Below are 6323 nucleotides of genomic sequence, written 5' to 3'. Positions count from 1 at the left end.
CCTATCAGTGGGCCTTATGGAGAGTTATAATGCGGACATTTAACCAACATTACCCATTCAATGTGGACGTCAAACCAGCATTGCTCCTTCGGCGTGGCCCGTTACAAAATCAACATATATACCATGGTGGAATTACACTACAAGCATGGGCCTATCAGTGGGCCTTATGTATGACGTATTGGGCCTTGACCTATGGGCCTCCAGTACATCATATGGGCCCCATACATGGGTCTCGTATATACATATCAAGGTGAGCCTCAATAACGGGCCACAATTGCATCAACATGGGCCTAGTCACATGGGCCTTGCATACATCACAGTGGGCCTCATCATATGGGCCCTAATACAAATCAAGGTGGGCCACAACAAGGACCACCAATACATGAAGATGGGCCTCCACAATGGGCCTTAATTTATCTCCAAAACGGTTGGACAGTTGGATGAAACACATGCATCATGATGGAGCCCACACTAATGAAGGGTGTGGTTTACAATACATACATAAGTGGGTCCCATGTGGGGCCTACCATAATGTTTATTTCCCATCCAACCCATTGATAAGGTCAGTCAGACCGGGGCCCACAGTAGTGTTTATTTTCCAAGCAACCTGGGGCCCAACATAATGTTTATTTTCTAACCAACTATTCATAAGGTTATGTGGACCAGGGTAAGGCCCACTGTAATATTTATTTATCATCCAATCTATTCATAAAGTCACGTGGGCCTAGATAGGGCCCACTGTAATTATTATTTTCCGTCCAAAATGGGCCCACTGTAATGTTTATTTTCCATACAACCTGTTGATAGGTCGTGTGGACCAGGGGCCCACTGAAATGTTTATTTGCGCCCAACCCGTTCACAGGGCCACGCAGTCAGGGAGGGGCCCACCGAAATGTTTATTTTTCATCTAACCTGTTGATCAGGTCACGTGGGCAGGGAGCCCACCGTGACGTTTATTTGACGTCCAACCTGTTTATAAGGCCACCTGGATGGGGGTGGACGTGGGGCCCACCGAAATGTGGTTCACAAATCCAGCCCACCCATTATATGTGTCCCACCTGACTGACGGTCCAGACCGAATTTCAGCAACATCCAAAACTCAGGTAGGCCCCACCAAGTAATTTTATATATTTTGGCATGTCTTCACATGATTTTAAATGGTATGACCCACCTGAGTTCCGTATAAGGCAGATTTTTGGGATGGACGGTTGGTCCGTGGGGACCCATCAAATGCACAGTTCTGATGGTCCAAACGCATCAAAGTGGGGCCCACAGCTGGGGCCGTGAGCCCCAGCCCGTCCGTCCGTCAGGCGGTCCAGCGCAGGCGCTGCCTGCGCCTGCTGTCAGTGGCGGCAGCAGTTGCTGCTATTGTTTTTTTGAAAATATCATTTTTCTGTGGTTTTCCACAGGCGGGGCCCACATCAGCAAGATCCACACCATTCATTGGCCCATGTGGCTCGATACAAATCTATCGAGACAATATTGAATAGTTTTCTGATGTACAGCAACATCGGGATGTATTTCAATGGTAGGAAACTTGTTCGCTATGCTATGGCCCACCATAAGTTCAGATTGAGATCATTTTTCGGCTCAACGCCTAAAATGATCTGAGGAAGAGGATGGACGGCTTGGATTTGACTTATACATCAAGGTGGGGCTTGCATGAGAGGCCCACCACTTCTTTCTCTTCTTTTTTTTAAGTACACACCCATGCCAGTTAACACTTCACCGTTGCCAACGTCTAGCGTTCAGGGACGCCGGACGACTTACATAATCACATCATTGTGGTGGGTCCCACGCGGACGTGGCCCACCAATATATATGCATATACATATAATATATATCTTATATTATATATATATATATATATATATATATATATATATATATAAATACATATTATATTATATATATTATATAAAATATAACACATATATATACATATATATATAAAAAGATGCATTAGGCCTATCTAAATAGTGGATGGTGTGGATCATCACCTGTAACAGAGTGGGCCACACCGTCTGATGTACATGGACGGGGTAGATGTAACACATATTGGTGGGATCCACACCATCACAATGAAAGAGAAAGAGAAATACACGGTGAGATAGAGAGGAGGGACCCCGCCACTATGGGCCCTCCATTGATACAACACATACATCAAAATGGGTCCCACAACAAGTGGGCCCTAAAGATCAAGATTTCAACGGTGGATCACCCACCTTTAAGCCTCCTCCTTGCTCTCTTGGCTTCAAATGCTCCTTGCCTTTGCCTTGGACGGTGGATGATGGGAGATTAATGGTATGGATGAGAGATGAGAGGGTGTAAATGAGAGATGAGAAGATGGACCACACTTGGGAGGGAGAGGGAAGCTTGGACGTGTGAGGCTTGGGTTGCTTAGGAGATTTGAGAAATGAGAGAGAGAGAGAGAGAGAGAGAGAGATAATATGGATGGGTGAGGTGTGATGAGTGATGGGTTGAGTTGAAAATTTGTAAAAGTGATATGGTTGAGGTTGAAATTTGGAAAAAGAGGAGTGGTGAGGTGGAAAGGGGGTGGACTTTTGAAAAAGGAGGGAATGGGTTGTAGTACTTGAGGTATGGGATGCATTTATGGCTAATTGATGGGACTAATTGTAGAGATTCCCTTAAAATCCGCAACGCGCGGTGTTTCTTCGGAATAAACGCAGATCGACATCTTCTAGCTTGGGTATCGGTTCGGTGCGCAAGTCACGGCGCTGAAACCGCGGCGACGACGCGATCGCTATGATATAAGTTTTGGATCGAGCCGACGTCGGTGTGCGGGACCTGGCTTAGGATCGCGCGCAAACGTCGGATACGGTGCGAAGGTTACCAAAATTTGACCGGAAGGACCGCGGAAGCTGATGGAACGGTACGGACTAGGACACGGGTCTTACAGGACTGCCCGTTCGGGGCTAGGTAAGGGCCGTGGCAGGAAATGAATAAAATAATAGGCGTTTGAAAAATGAATATAATAACGAGACGTTCATGCTAAGCTATTATTTTATTTATTAGGGAAATGAAGGACGCGGATTACCCACTACGCTGTTAAGCAGCAAGTAGCTGGACAATTGTGAGACCACCGTGATGTTTATGATTTATGCAGGATGTCTATCTCTTTTAGATATCATTTTAGGCCATGAGATTGAAAATAAGGCAGATCTAAATCTCATATGGACCACACCTCTGGAAAGGTGATTGAATGCTCACCATTAAAAACTTATGGGGCCACAAAAGTTTGATGAAGATGATATTTGTGTTTTCCCTTCATCAAGGTCTCTGAGACCTAATCAACAAGTTGGATGCAAAAAGCCTTACAGTATGCATTTCTAGAGGTTGTTATGTCGTGTTATTTATGGGGCATGTCTTATGTAGACGTTGTTGGCTGGGAGAAGTATTGAGTTATCAGTGGGAGCTTTAGTTTGATTCAATTCAGGTATGGATATTGGAGATTTTATTTGTTTTTACGATTTTGTTATTCAGTTTATATTATTGTTCTCCTTCGATATGCACATTCAGTTTTAAATAAGCAGGACTTTGTGACACATAAAATAGTACCACTTAAAGATAACCTTGTGACACATAAAATAGTACCACTTAAAGATAACCATACATGAGCACATTAAACGTGTAATCTTTATACTATACTTCATATCATTGATCTATATTGTTAAGGTTACTGATAATTCATTTTATCATATAATTTTAGAACTTTAAACCAAAAATTAATCATATACAAAGCTCAAGTGGACCACACCACCTGAAACAACGTGAATTGAAGTCTATCGTTGAAAAGTTCTTGGGGCACACGGAAGTTTTAGATCAAGATGATTCTTGATATTTTTCTTTTCCCTTCATCCATGTTTGTGGGATCTTATGAACAGTTTGGATGACAAATAAACATCATTGGGGGCCTTAGAAAGGTTTCAACAGTAGAAATCAATACTTTCGCTATTTCGTTTGGTATGGTCTACTTGAGATTTTGATATACTTCAATTTTGGGCTCAACCCCTAAAATGATCTGCAAAAACAGATGGACGGAGTGGATAAACCACATGATTTCACAGTGGGCCCAATAGAGTTTACTCAGTAGGATAAGAGCGTGCTGAGTAACTCAGTACGCAATCCATTTTCTACTTCAACGGATTTTTTTATCACTGTATACCCCACTTTTACCCCACTGTCCTTTCTGTGCCTCTTAAACCCTACTTTTCCAAACTATTACTCTGTTGCAATAGGTGCGTTTTTACTAGAATCGGATTGGCTACTCCCCCTGCCACTAGCCTATGGCTGATGGTTGGTGCTCTATGGGACCCACCATGATGTATGTGTTTCATCCATGCCATCCATCTATTTTTATAGATCATTTTATGGTATGAGATAAAAAATGAGGTATATCCCAATCTCAATTGAACCACATTTCAGGAAAAAATGTTGAATGAACGTTGACCATTAAAAACTTTTTGCAGGTCATAAAAGTTTTGGATCAAGCTAATATTTGGTTTTTCCCTTCATCTGGATCTGTATGACTTAATTAACAGATTGGATGTCAAATAAACAGTATAGTGGGCCTTAGGAGGATTTAAATGGTGGATATCCAATCACTATTGTTTTCCTGTGGTGTGGGCCACCTGAGATTTATATCCTCTCATTTTTTGGATCAAGCCATAAAAGAATCTGTAAAAATGGATGAACGGCATGGATGAAACAAATATATCATGATGGGGCCCACAGAACACCGAGGGAGTAGCCAATCCGTTTCCCTTTTTTACAGGTGTTTCAACATGCCACTTCCGGGTTCCGACTCGAATTATGTAGTGTAGGACACAGCACCAACTGTGAGGCCCACCATGACATGTGTGTTTTGTGTGTTTTATCCATGCCGTCCATTTATTTTTCTAGCTCATTTTTTGGCATGATTCAAAAAATGAGGCAGATGTAAATCTTAGGTGGACCATTCTATTGGAAACAACGTTGATTGAACTCCTACCATTAAAATTTTCTTGGAGGTTACAAAAGTTGTGGATGAAGCTAATATTTGTGTTTTCCCTTCATCCTGTGACCTAATCGACAGGTGGGTTGGAAAATAAACATTACAGTGGGCCTTAGGAAGTTTATAATGGTCAGGGTTCAATCACCAGTGTTTCATGTGATGTGGTCCACCTAAGATTTAGATCTGCCTCATTTTTTGGCACATGCCCTAAAATGAGTTGGAAAAATGCGTGGGCGGGTGTGTATAACAAAAAACCCAACTCGACTTGAAACTCGATTCGATTCAATTAGACTCGACTCGAATTCGAGTATATATATAATTAAAAAAACCCTAATTTCTAAGTATATCTTGTAGCACCCCGTACCTTTGAGGCCTATTAGGTTTTCCATAATACAAGTAAATTGTTGTAAATCACTGTAAAAAAGTAATTATTACATTCTTTCACCTATTTGGAAACGAGTGAGTAATTTCACCTGGGAAACCAGTCTAAAAATGTTGACTTAAATTCGTGGGTCCCACCATAATGTATACAATATATCCGTGTCATCCATCTGTTTTATTATAATATTTTGAGAGTTTATCCGAAAAAATTAAGAAGATCTAATGTTCAATTGGCCCACATGAAAGGAAACAATGGACTTAATTTGTCCACCGTTGGAAGTTGATTCTTTTACTAGGCCCATGTTGAGGTTTATTCACCATCTAACCCGTTCATAGGGTCACATGGACATGGATAAGTGAAAAATATAAATATAAGCCTGATCTAAAATTTCTAAGGGCCTCAACAAGTTTTTAATGGTAGGCATTTAATTCTCATAATTTTGTGTGGTGTAGTCCACTTGACCTTTGGATTTGCCTAATTTTTGAATTCACGCCTTAAATTCATTTGGCATAATGAATGGGCGGTGTGGATAAGTTACACACATTATGGTGGGCCCCATATTTATTTTACAAATTCCTCGATTTGAGTGCTTAAAAAGTAAATGGTCAAGTTAGCACCAGGAAAGATGAAGGTAGATGAAGGTAATTACTTTGGTAAATAATGATTACTCATTACAATGTAATTACACTTGAGCCAGAAAACCAAACAGGCCCTTGGTACGCAGGTGTTACCTCTTAGGACCATGCTTATAACGACTAAGAACGACTAAACAAGACAACTTAAACTTTACCTGTGTAGGTTGGGACTCTAGTCGACAATAAAGCTGACCACCAGTAGCTGAAGGAGCCAAGTGGAACCCAACACCAGTCAAGAAGGTAATACTCAGCAAACACTTAGATTAAAACAAGTGATGAACAAATTAACTAA

The sequence above is a fragment of the Magnolia sinica genome, chromosome 12, assembly GCF_029962835.1.
Source record: "Magnolia sinica isolate HGM2019 chromosome 12, MsV1, whole genome shotgun sequence".
Taxonomy (NCBI): Eukaryota; Viridiplantae; Streptophyta; class Magnoliopsida; order Magnoliales; family Magnoliaceae; genus Magnolia; species Magnolia sinica.
Note: the sequence above shows the minus strand (reverse complement) of the source record.